Source organism: Scyliorhinus torazame, unplaced genomic scaffold (genome assembly GCF_047496885.1).
Source record: "Scyliorhinus torazame isolate Kashiwa2021f unplaced genomic scaffold, sScyTor2.1 scaffold_37, whole genome shotgun sequence".
In the NCBI taxonomy this organism is placed as follows: Eukaryota; Metazoa; Chordata; class Chondrichthyes; order Carcharhiniformes; family Scyliorhinidae; genus Scyliorhinus; species Scyliorhinus torazame.
Genome location: NW_027307764.1, coordinates 2,493,179 through 2,506,523, shown reverse-complemented (window position 1 = coordinate 2,506,523; position 13,345 = coordinate 2,493,179). Strand labels below are relative to the sequence as shown.

Here is a 13,345-nt window from a genome sequence, read left to right as displayed (position 1 = left end):
CTCTCTCTCCCTCTCCATCGCTGACACTGTCACTCCATCCTCTCTTCCTCCCTCCATCGTTGACATTGTCACTCCATCCTCTCTCCCTCTCCATCGCTGACATGGTCTCTCCATCCTCTCTCTCTCTCCATCGCTGACACTGTCACTCCATCCTCTGTCCCTCCATCGCTGACACGGTCACTCCATCCTCTCTCTCTCCCTCCATCGCTGACACGGTCACTCCATCCTCTTTCTACCTCCATCGCTGACACGGTCACTCCATCCTCTCTTCCTCCCTCCATCCCTGACACTGTCACTCCATCCTCTCTCTCTCTCCATCGCTGACACGGTCACTCCATCCTCTCTCCCTCCCTCCATCGCTGAAACGGTCTCTCCATCCTCTCTCTCCCTCTCCATCGCTGACACGGTCACTCCATCCTCTCTCTCTCTCTCCATCGCTGACACGGTCACTCCATCCTGTCTCTCCCTGTCCATCGCTGACACGGTCACTCCATCCTCTCTCTACCTCTCCATCGCTGACACGGTCACTCCATCCTCTCTCTCCCTCTCCATCGCTGACATGGTCACTCCATCCTCTCTCTCTCCATCGCTGACACGGTCACTCCATCCTCTCTTTCCCTCTCCATCACTGACACGGTCACTCCATCCTCTCTCTCCCTCTCCATCACTGACACGGTCACTCCATCCTCTCCATCGCTGACACTGTCTCTCCATCCTCTCTCTCCCTCTCCATCGCTGACACGGTCACTCCATCCTCTCTCTTTCTCTCCATCGCGGACACTGTCTCTCCATTCCCTCTCTCCCTCTCCATCGCTGACACGGTCACTCCATCCTCTCTCTCTCCATCGCTGACACGGTCACTCCATCCCCTCTCCCTCCACCGCTGACACGGTCACTCCATCCTCTCTCTCTCTATCGCTGACACGGTTACTCCATCCTCTCTCTTTCTCTCCATCGCTGACACTGTCTCTCCATCCTCTCTCTCCCTCTCCATCGCTGACACGGTCACTCCATCCTCTCTCTTTCTCTCCATCGCGGACACTGTCTCTCCATTCCCTCTCTCCCTCTCCATCGCTGACACGGTCACTCCATCCTCTCTCTCTCTATCGCTGACACGGTCACTCTATCCTATTTCTCTCTCTCTCCATCGCTGACACGGTCACTCCATCCTCTCTCTCCATCGCTGACACTGTCACTCCATCCTCTCTCTCCATCGCTGACAGTCTCTCCATCCTCTCTCTCTCCATCGCTGACACTGTCACTCCATCCTCTTTCTCTCTCTCTCCATCGCTGACACGGTCACTCCACCCCCCTCTCCCCTCCCGTCCCCCCCTTCCACCCCCCCTCCCCTCCCACCCCGCCCCCCCCTCCCACCCTGTCCCCCCCTCCCACCCTGTCCCCCCCTTCCCCTCCCCCCCTCCCCCCTTCCCCTTCCCCCCTTCCCCTCCCCCCCTTCCCCCCTCCCCTCCCCCCCTCCCCCCTCCCCCCTCCCCCCTCCCCCCTCTCCCCTATTAGTCTCTGTCTCTCTGTTGAGCTTATTCTAGAACATCCCCACTGTCTGTTATTGCAGGTTCCTCTCAGTGTAGGTTAATCTAGAACATTGCTATCAGTGTCCATTATTTCAGGTTATTCTAGAACAACCCTCTCACCAGCCCAGGGTCTCTGTGCACTGCAAACTTACTGGAATCAGGAAGTGCAGCCTGCGTCGCTCTCTGATGATGCTGTAGGGAATCCCCATGCTCTCTGTCGCCCCCTATGACACATTCGTATACATTTGGGGGAAGCCCAATGCAGCAGAATGCAGAGCAATCCAACCTTAAAGCAAGCATGCTTTTCTGACTGCGCAACTACAATTCAAATCTGACTCACAAATAATTCAAATCGAAGCCATAAATAATTCAAATCCGACCCACAAATAATTCAAACCCAATTCACAAATAATTCAAATCTAAGCCATAAATAATTCAAATCCGACCCACAAATAATTCAAACCCAATTCACAAATAATTCAAATCTGAGTCACAAATAATTCAAATCCGATTCACAAATAATTCAAATCTGACCCACAAATAATTCAAATCTGATTCACAAATAATTCAAATCTGACCCACAAATAATTCAACTCTGATTCACAAATAATTCAAATTGATTCATAAATAATTCAAATCTGATTCACAAATAATTCAAATCTGATTCACTAATAATTCAAATCTGATTCACTAATAATTCAAATCTGATCCACAAATAATTCAAATTGATTCACAAATAATTGAAATCTGATCCAAAAATAACTCAAATCCGATCTACAAATAATTCAAATCTAATCCATAAATAATTGGAATCTGACCCACAAATAATTCAAATTGATTCGCAAATAATTCAAATTGATCGCAAATAATTCAAATCTGATTCACTAATAATTCAAATTCATTCACAAAATATCAAATCTGATCGACAAATAATACAAATATAATCCAGTAATAATTGGAATCTGACCCACAAATAATTCAAATCTGACCCACAAATAATTCAAATCTGATCCATTAACAATTCAAATCTGATCGACAAATAATTCAAATCTGATCCATTAACAATTCAAATCCCGCAGATGCCAGAAATTCTGGTCAAAATCCTAGCCAAAAGGCTAGAAGACTGCATACCAGAGGTGGTCGCAGAGGACCAAGGTTTTGTCAAAGGTAGACAGCCTACCTCGAACATCAGGTGCCTGCTGAACGTGATAATTGTAGCCTCCTAAATTGGCCAACTCCCGATTTAAAATGGCGAACGGCAAAGGCTGATGGGAAATTCAGCCAACAAGACAGAAACCAGCAGCTGCAGGTTTGCTGTGTATTTACCTCTGCAAAGGCCAGACAACATCGATACCAGCGACCATCAGCATAACGATGTAGCAGCCATCTGCATACTGATGAGCAATCCCCGGGAACAATAAGTAACATTTTGGACACACAAAGCAAAGCCAGACTCCTCGGCGCCAGCAGGAGCCAACAGAAAGGAGGTGAACGGGCACCTCAGGACCGCCCATCGATCAGGGAACCGCTCCAGTATTGGAGAAACTCGAACCAAGTGATTGGGACAAAGTCCAATCACTTGGGACCAGGTACAGGGTCCGCCCCGAAAGGCGGGAAGCCCCTGGGGACTATAAGAGTTGAGGCTCAAGTTCAAATCGGTCTCTCTCTTCACCTCGTCTTCCTGCCCGGGTCACCCAGCAACACGAACCAACATTGACCGTGACCGGAGCAGTGATCGCCGAAAGCCCGTAAGTCTTAATTCAACGCTCGCTACGGGATAGGCGCTCCTAGCTACTAATCCGTACCAACTTCGAATCCCGCAGGCTCCGAACCCGAACGAAAGGCCATTTGTTCCCCTGACCTGGTGGGCCAGTCCGAAGCTAAGTATAGGCCTGTTAGTTGTAGAAGTAGCTTAGACGTAGAATTTGTGCATGAGTAGCGATTACTGTGTATAATAAATGTGCTTTGATTTGAATCTTACTAATCGGTGTAAAGGGTTATTGATCATTACTCGGACTTGAACCTCATGGCGGCATCATAAAGATACCTGGCGACTCGAGAGCAAAGGTAATAAAACAGAGCAATTGAACCAAGGAGAAAGTTAGCAACATTATTTGGCGACATCTGACGGGAACCGATCTAGAAGTGGAAAACCACTCCGGGAGAAACCAGAATTTGAATTAGAGATCCAATTGGAAACAGAAAACCACAAGTGTTCAAGCAGTTCTGATCAATAGTCATAAATTCGGAAGTGTGCGTATGCATGCGTAACTAACAGGGCGATAAGGTAAAACTGATACCCGTATTTACAGCACCGCCTTAATACCCTGTCCCAAATTTGAAGAGCAGCATTCGGATCGGAAAGATGGCAATGCAGCGCCTAATGAACCCCGAGGAATTTGCGGTCGCAGCGACCAGCAGCAGTTGAGTGGGACAATGTCCCATTTGGGAGGAAGAAATCAGGAAATATCTCAAAGGGAAAGGATGGCCCCTTTGGAATGAATTCTGTGACAACGAGGAATCAGGCCCCGGGAGTATAGGACATACTTGGTGGGAGAACCTGAGCGAGACCCACAAAAAGAGCTTAGGGAAAGCTCGCAAGCCGATGGCAATCGTGTCCTGCTTGGCACAATTGCGAGGCACAGAGGAGGCCATTAGGACGCTCCGGAAAGAAGTAGAGGGCATACATCGAATGAGTAAGGTCGATGTAAGCGAGGTAGAAAAGGAGAATTTAGAATTGAGAAGGAAGTTGGCAGCAAAAGATGGAGAGGTGGAGGATGCCAAAAGGGCACACCAGTCTTGTCTGGCGCACTTAAGCAGCTTCCAGTCCCAATATGAAAAGGCCTATCAGGACACGCAACGTGCAGTCCTGGTACGTGAGGAAACGGAAAAACAGGTAGAGGCATTGCAGAGACAGTGTAGTGACCTCAAGGCAGCATTAAGAGCACTCCATGCTGCCACCACAGAACAAAGACAAAGCACATTAGACCACGCAAAGTGCCGGAAGCAGATTGCCGAGCTGCAATCGCTGCTTTCAGTTCAGAAAGGTTTCCAGGAAACCTTTGGAGAAAGATTAGATCAGGAAGACGGCCCTGACTGGGAAGAATTGAATGAGACAGAGCAGAGATATGTTCAGGGAACATGTGCGCAGGGAAAGCCACAAAAGAGGAAAGCGTCCCAATCCCCCATAGAGCAGATAGTTCACGCTCCAATGAACCCAGTCAACACCAACCGCACAGCCACATCGGACGATGCAGAATTTCTATACTCCACCCCCTTAACAGTGACCCAATTACGGGACGCGTGCGATAAGATCACACCGTTCCTCCCCACCTCAGACCCCCACCATTTCTTTGCCACAGTAAAACATCAGGTGACCAAGTATGGCCTGGATGAGCGAGAGCATGTTTTAAGAGAGCTCACAGTTTTAAGTTTAGACCCTTCAGTAGCAGCAGCCCTTCCCGACCCACAGAATGTAGGAGGAGGCACCCTTGCAGAAATGCGTACCGCGACCCTGGATGCGATCGGGTATAACAGGGGTGACCCCGTAGATGGCCTCAACAAATGTAGGCAAAAGAAATCCGAGCACCCCACAGCGTTCGCTGGACGCCTGTGTGTCCACTTTGCAGCAGTCTCTGGAGACTTAGGCCCTGCCCATTTGTCCCCAGACAACATGGCCAAATGGACCCGCACCCTTATCTCCCATGCCACAGAAACAGGACAGAAAGCTTGTATGAGTTATGATCCCTCAGAGGAGGCCCATAAGGAGAAGTGGGTAGTGAAAAGATTGTCCCGCGCTTGGGAGCAATCTATACAAAGTAAACCCGCAGTCAAGAATCCCGAGGAAAAGCAGGCCGGAGCAGATATACAGGCAGTTACAACACACCACAACCCCGCATGGGTGAATGAAGGAAAGAACAGCCCCCCACCCAAGTCACAGGAGTGTTACAACTGCGGACAGTTGGGACACTTCGCAAGAGAGTGCAATGCCCCTAAAAAGCCACAGAGAGCCCAGCAGACGGGCACTCTGAGTAAGAAAAAGACAGGGCCCATTCATAACGTTAGCGCCCGTTCAGATCAGACGGACTTGACTGGAACGGACTGACGGTGTACGGGCTCCCCCAGTTGGGCCTGCGACACCCTTTGGGATAGATCCGGACGACCGGTAGTTGCAGCGAAAATTCGGGGACAGCCCATCGAATTTCTTTGGGACACAGGAGGGTCCCGCACCACAATAAATTCCTCCACCATGTTTCAAAAGGACACGTGGCCCACTACAGCCACTATCACCCTTAGCGGCTTTACAGGCCACTCACAGCAGGGACACATCACAGCCCCTGGACCCATTCAAATCGGCAACATCACCACCAAGCACCCCGTAGTGTTAGTTGACCTGCCCCACACAGCAGAACACATTCTGGGAATCGACTTTATGAATTCCCACCGCCTATCCTTCGATCCAGTCAACCAGTGTGTCTGGAAGCTGGCAAAATCCGCAAGAGCCCCCGCAACGCTCAACTTGGGGAGAATACGCGAACAAAATTAGCGCCGTAGGCGAATTTTGGTTCAACTCGACCACACTTAGCACGGACAAGCAGGTTAGGGCAGTCCTGCAAAAGAACAGGGCAGCATTCGCGACCCACAAACATGACTGTGGGCGGATGACTGGCTCCGTACAGGTAACAGGACCTGACCCTAGACCCCAAAAACAGTGTGGATTTCCCCAAGAGGCAGAGGGAGAAATCTCCAAGGTAATAGAAAGCTTATTAGAGCAGGGAGTACTTGGATCAGTAGCCTCCACTAATAATGCCCCGATTTGGCCAGTGAAAAAGCCCGATGGATCATAGCGACTGACCATCAATTACCGGGAACTCAACAAAGTCACCCCCGCAGCAGCCCCCACAGTAGCCACAAGTCCCGAGACCATGCTCAAGCAGGGACTCAATTCCCGATTCTTTACGGTTTGGGACGTCAGTAATGGATTCTGGTCCATTCCATTGGCAAAGGCGTGCCGGTATAAATTTGCCTTCACTTTTAGAGCTCAGCAGTACACGTGGACATCCCTGCCACAAGGATTCCACAACTCCCCCTCCATTTTCCACCGACAGCTGGCAAATGGTTTAGCCAAATTCTCTCGCCCCGAATGTCTGGTTCAGTACGTAGACGACCTACTACTGCAGACAGACACCAAGGAAGAGCACATTGAGCTTCTGTCCGAACTCCTGGAACTCTTACACTCAATCGGTTGTAAAGTCAAGCCCAAAAAGGCCCAGATTTTGGAAGATAAGGTGATATATTTGGGTACAATTATCACGCACGGTAAACGCGAGATTGAGCATGAAAGGATTGACTCGATTGCTAAATTGCCCCTTCCCCAGAACGTGTCAGCCCTCCGGTTGTTTTTAGGACTGGTTGGCTACTGCTGAAACCACATTGACGGTTTCGCCAGCAGGGCAGCGCCCCTCTCAGACCTCCTAAAGAAAGGAGCCCCCTGGGAATGGCTTCCGCAGCCTACGGATGCTGTGGAATCATTAAAACAAGCGCTCGTAGCAGCCCCCGCACTACAAGTTCCAGACCCGCTTTCCCCTTACGCCATAGAGGTAGCGACCACAGACCGCACCCTTTCGGCCGTGCTCCTGCAGGAACGGCACGACCAGCTAAGACCCGTAGCTTATGCCTCCCGACTTTTAGATGCTGTGGAGCAGGGATTTTCAGCCTGTGAGAGGCTCCTGCTCGCAGTTTTCTGGGCAGTCCAGTACTTTTCATACATTACCGGACTGAACCCCATCACAATTCTCACCGAGCACACCCCCACCCAACGTTTACTAGACGGACGACTTAATGACGGCACCGTCAGCCAAATAAGAGCCGCCAGATGGACCCTTCTCTTGCAGGGAAGGGACATCACAGTAAAACGGACAAAGACACACACATACTTAGCCGACAATTTGCAGTACCCCGGAACCCCCCATGAATGTGAGATTATCTCTCCACACCATAACACAGGCCCCTTCATCGCCAAACCCCCCCCCCCAGAAAGATAGGTGATTCAACTCAGAGCCCCCCGCACACGGACAAGTGTGAACCCATTAAGAGTTATGTGGATGGATCTTCCACAGTCTTGGATGGGAAGCGCATAACAGGTTGCGGGATCTATGTCGAGGACGCGCAGGGCCGCGAGGAAATGGCGTTAAAACCACCCGGACACTTAGGCGCGCAGGCAGCAGAGCTCGCGGCCATTGCATATATAGTTGAGCACCCAGATTCCTTCCCCAGCCCAGCAGACATATACTCGGACAGCCTCTATGTCTGTAACAGCCTCAGGGAATTTCTGCCCCTGTGGGAAGCAAGAGGATTCGTTTCCGCAGACGGAAAACCCCTCCCCTCAGCCACATTGCTCCGCCATATTTTGGCAAAAGCCCAGAACAGGACTTTTGGCATTATCAAAGTCCGCAGTCACCATCGTTCCCCCCCCCCTGGAAATGTAAAAGCCGACGCACTGGCTAAGGCAGGTTCCAGACATGGGTATTTTTGGAAACCCCCCGAAAGGGCACCAGTGAGTGCAGTTCAGGTCACACAGACTAGGATCGAGGATCTAGTAGAGGCCCAGAAGCTGGACAGCGTTCTCACAGAGATTATAAAAGGGAAGTTTCCAGCCTCCTACGTGAGGTTCAGAAATACACTTACCACACATGACGGTGTGGTGTTAAAGGACACCCTTTATGTGGTTCCTGAACAGGACAGGAACCAATTGATTTGTTTGTTCCATAATGGTCATGGACATCAGGGGATCGATCCCACGACAGCCCACCTCAAACAGCTTTGTTGGTGGCCAATTCTAAAGGAAGATGTCAGCCATTACATAGAAAATTGTCTTATCTGCGCGCAGAATAACTCCGACAGATATGCCAAAAAGGCCCAACTCAGCCACACCCGACCCGTTAATGGCCCCTGGACTAACCTCCAGATTGATTATATAGGTCCATTGCCCCCTTGCAGGAATGGCTATAAATATGTACTTGTGGTCATAGACACCTTTACAAAATGGGTGGAAGCATTTCCAGCCCGCACCAACTCTGCAAAAACCACAGGCAAGATTCTAACCCACCACATCTTTACAAGATGGGGACTCCCCCGCAGCATTGAATTGGACCAAGGTTCTCACTTTACGGGACGGGTCATGCAGAACGTCCTCACGATATTTGGCATCACCCAAAAATTCCACATTGCGTACCACCCACAGTCGAGTGGTATCGTGGAGCGCATGAATCGGACCCTAAAATCCACCCTTCGAAAAATGGTCCAGCAGAACAACACCACTTGGGACCCGGTCCTCCCCTTTGCGCTGATGTTTTTGTGTAACACTGTTTCCACCTCCACAGGTTACACCCCACACACCCTCCTGACCGGACGCCCCATGAAAGGGACAGAGTACTTGTTAGGTTGAGACCTGACCAGCCCCGAAGTAACGGCCCTCACCCACGAGAAAGCCGTGGAGCAATTAGTTGCTAATGTTAAAACGGCTCAGTTAGCAGCCGCAGTTAAATTGGGCACAAGAAAGAAACAGAGCAAGGCCTGTTTCGATAAGACAGTGCATGCGACGGAGTACGATATCGGACAGCAAGTGATGCTGTCTGTGTATAACCCCAGCACATTCCTGTCACCAAAATACTCGGGTCCGTACTCCATTGCGGACAAAGTAAGCCCATCCGTTTACAAACTAAAGTACCCGAATGGTAAGACTGCGTGGTTTCATATAAACCAGTTAAAGGTTTATGGAACACAGTCTAACCACGCACACCACGTCATGCTTGGCACAGCAGACCACACCTCGCCCACAGCCAACGTAACCAGACCAACCCCCACCACGTCCAGCCCAGCCACGGACTCGCCCTCGACTCCACCCCCGAAATATACACTCCGCCCCGGGACGCCCACAGACTCCAGCAGCAGAGACAGAGACTGTGACTCGGACGATAGCCACAGCACGCCCCCTACTATCCCCATGCAACCGGACCCACACCCAGCGACTCCGAGTTCGATCCAAGTGATCCCGTCCTGATCACGTTTCTGAACAAGCCCCACCACCGACCACCGACCCACACTGACGACCCCGATTCTGTCCCCACACAACTAGACACCAGTTATTGGCACCGTGACAACTCATACCGGCTCGTCCGCAACGCCGAGAGCGACCCCAACTCACACCAGGCAGCCCTTTCAGCCCTAATCCACTCCAGAGTTTGGCACCCGGGAGAAGGTGACGACCTCGGGTCTGACTCCCAAACCGCCAACCCCTTTGCGACCCTGTTCGCAACCGAGAACTGAGGTGTCCACATGATGTTTAAAAAGGAACCGCTTGGGAGAAGTGGTGTCCTTTCTGATGGAACCTGCAGAATGTTTTATGTTGTTAGTAAGTTTGTTTCATGTTGTTTGTCCGACAGGAGAATTTGTTTCCAGACGCTTGTTCAGCGGAACTAGCTTATCTGCAGAAACTGGTCAAGAGACCACACGCTCGTTCAGAGGAACTAGCTTTTCAGCTGATACTTGTTCGGGTATCAGACGCCTGATCGTAACTGCCCTTCTGGTTCGAGGGAAAGAACCACTACGGCAGCCCCACCACGATGACTACATTTTTGCCCGTTCTGTGTCGGTTGCTCAGGCAGTGGAGAAACGGCGTGAGACCCGCCCTGCCTGGGGACCCCCCCGCTGGTCAAACACGCTCGGGTAGGGGAGATACGGCATTGGTAGCCGTCCTACCCGGGGACTCCATCCAAATCTTACCCGTCGCGGGCCATACGCACCTCATCTGACATCTTTCATTTCAAAAAGTGTTTATTTGTTTCAGGTAACCTTTAGGTTGCCGCCATATGCTATTTACATCCTGGAACATTTGGATGGTAGCTCAGCACTGGTTCATGATTGGGAAGGGTGCCGTGTCCTAAATCTTGTTTTGAAAAAAAAAATAAGGGAGTCACACACAGTGACCAATTATAAGGGAATAATTGATACCAAAGGACAGACACACTAGCATACCGGATATTGAACAGAGGTAGTTACAGATACTCTGCTTGTTCCTACAGACCTCCAGAAGCTCCAGGACCGGAGAAAATTAAGAGAAGAGAAGAAAGAAAAAGGAAAATAGGACAGCCATGAGGACATCCTTCATCGTGATCAACACGCTACTTTTGGACATTTGGTTGCGCGTGACCGCGAACCCCATGACTTTAAACCCCCCTCCCAGCCGTTAATGTTTCACTTCCCCGCTGTACCCAGAGCCCAGTCACCAGCGACACTGCATCTTCCTGGTGTGCCAGGTTCATAACCTGGTACTCCCTGTCCTACGTGATCGAAGCACTGTTAGCGTTGGCGATACTTTGCTGTGCAGTGCAGACTATGCGCCTACGTAACTGGAGAAGGAGAGCGTACCGCGCTCGAACCCCGGTATATAGGATCAGATCCCCGATGTTCGGTTACGACCAGACCCCTGACCCCCGCGAATGAAAGAAAAGTGCATTCACTTGCGTTTATTGTTGGTATTATAAATAAAGAAATGTACAAACTTTTTCATAAGCAAAACAATTGTATGATCCTGAGCTTGACTGCCAAGCCAGGAAAGATTATATGGAATGATGTGATGTTGTTGTATGCTTGAGGAAGGTAGGATAATGAAATGCTTACCGAGTGCAGTGTACTAAGGATAAGTTAGAGGTTCCAAGTTTGTTATTTTGCAATGCATGTCCCTGTCTGACATAGCGCCCTTAGAATTGTTAGTTAAATTTTTTTGTGCATAGCTATGGTCAGAGCAGAGGCCATGTAGGAGGTGTTCCCCGGTCAGGGAATGGAAATTAAAAAAATGATGTGATCTTTCACGCTTCGCGTTAGGATCACAAGGAGGGTACGTAGCCACTTAAAATGGCTGACTCCCGATTAGAATGGCCAAACCCCGATGTAAAATGGCGAACGGAAGAGGCTGATGGGAAAATCAGCCAACAGGACTCAAGCAGACAGCTGCAGGTAAAACAGTGTATTCGCCTCTGGGGAAGTCAGCCCAGACCGATACCTGCAGCCATCAACATAACAACACCCCAGCCATCTGCATAGTAAGTAGCCATCCCCGGGAACAATTGCTACACATTAGCAACTCAAAGCCGACCCAGACCTTTCGGCGCCAGCAGGAGCTGACACAAAGAGAGGTAAACGACCACCCCTCGATCAAGGATTCGCTCCAGTATTGGAGAATAGCGAACCAAGGGATAGGGACCAAGCCCAATCACTTGGAACCAGGTACAAGGTCCGCCCCAAGAGGCGGGAAGTCCCTGGGGACGATAAGAATAGGGGCCAAGTTCAACTCGACCCTTCTTCTCCTGCCTGCACCCTTCGAGACCCTTCTGCAAGAGAACGTAAGTTTTACTCCAGCGATCGCTACCAGATAGACACCCCTCACTATCGAACTGTACCAGCTTTTGAATCCCGCAGGCTCAGAACCCATTCGAAAGACCATTCGTTTCCCTGACCTGGTGGGCCATTTCCAAAGTTAAGTATTGGCCTGTTAGTTGTAGGAAGTAGCTTAGAAGTAGAATTAATGTATAAGTATTGATTGCTGTATATAATAAATGAGCGTTGATTTAACTCTTACTAAGCGGTGTGTTGGATTATGAATCATTACTCAGACTTCAACCACGTGGCGGTATCAGAAAGATACCTGGCGACTCATGTGCAAAGGTGACAGAATAAGAATAAGTAAACGAAGGCTAAAACGAGCAACAAAGCGAACCCCGTTTTCCTGCATTTGGCCCCTATCCCTCTAAACCTTCCCTCTCTGTATCTGACCAAATGCCTTTTCAATGCTGTCAGTGTCCCTGCCTCAACCACCTCTAGTCCTCGATTCCCCAACCCTGAGAAAAGGACTGAGTGCATTCATCCTGCCCATGCCTCTCCGATCTTATCCACCTCTATAAGATCACCCCTCAGTCTCCTACATTCCAAAGAAAAAGGACCTGGTCTGTCCAATTTCTCCCGATAACTCAGTACCTTGAGTCCTGCCAACATCCTTGTAACATTCAACATCCTTCTGCACCATCTCCAATTTAATAACATCTTTCCTATTGCAAGGCGAACACCACTGAACACAATACTCCAGGTGTGACCTCACCAAAGTCCTGTACAACTGCAACTTCCCAACTTCTAAACTCAATGCCCTGACTGATGAAGGCCAGCATGGCAAAAGCCTTCTTCACTGCCCGATCTACCTGTGACTCCACCTTTAGACAACCGTGCACCTGAACTTCAAGGCCCCTCTGTTCCACGATACACCCTAGGGCCCTACCATTCACTGTGAAAGTCCTACCTCGATTTGACTTTCCTAAATGCAACACCTCACACTTACCTGTATAGAACTCCACTTGCCACTTCTCAGCCCACTTCCCCAGTGGAAGTGGACGCTTCCCCCAGATACTGTTAAACATTAGCTGAGGGACAATGAACAGGTTTCCACCCCCACCCCCACTGAGTAACCAGAACAATCTTCCCCATCCACAGCTCAGCCCTGAAACCTCCAAGACAGGGCTGGAGGGAGCGAGAGGGGAAAGGGCACCAATGACCCCCCCCCCTCCATAACACACACACACATGCCCCCCCTCCCCTTCACCGACACTTCACACAAGTGTCCAGTTAATCACTCCGTCTTCAGCACAGAAAGGCAGAAACACAGAGAATAGGTGCAGCAGTGGGCCATTCAGCCCATCGAGCATGCACCACCATTCAGTATGACCATGGCTGATCATGCAAATTCAGTATCCCACTCCAGCTCTCTC

At 50.1% G+C, this 13,345-nt stretch overlaps 1 pseudogene; it reads right to left on the bottom strand.

The window, feature by feature from the left end:
* The window catches only part of LOC140405549 (bcl-2-like protein 2 pseudogene), a 54,931-nt pseudogene extending 41,934 nt beyond the window's left edge, over positions 1 to 12,997 (bottom strand).
* Between the last annotated feature and the right edge of the window lie 348 nt (positions 12,998 to 13,345).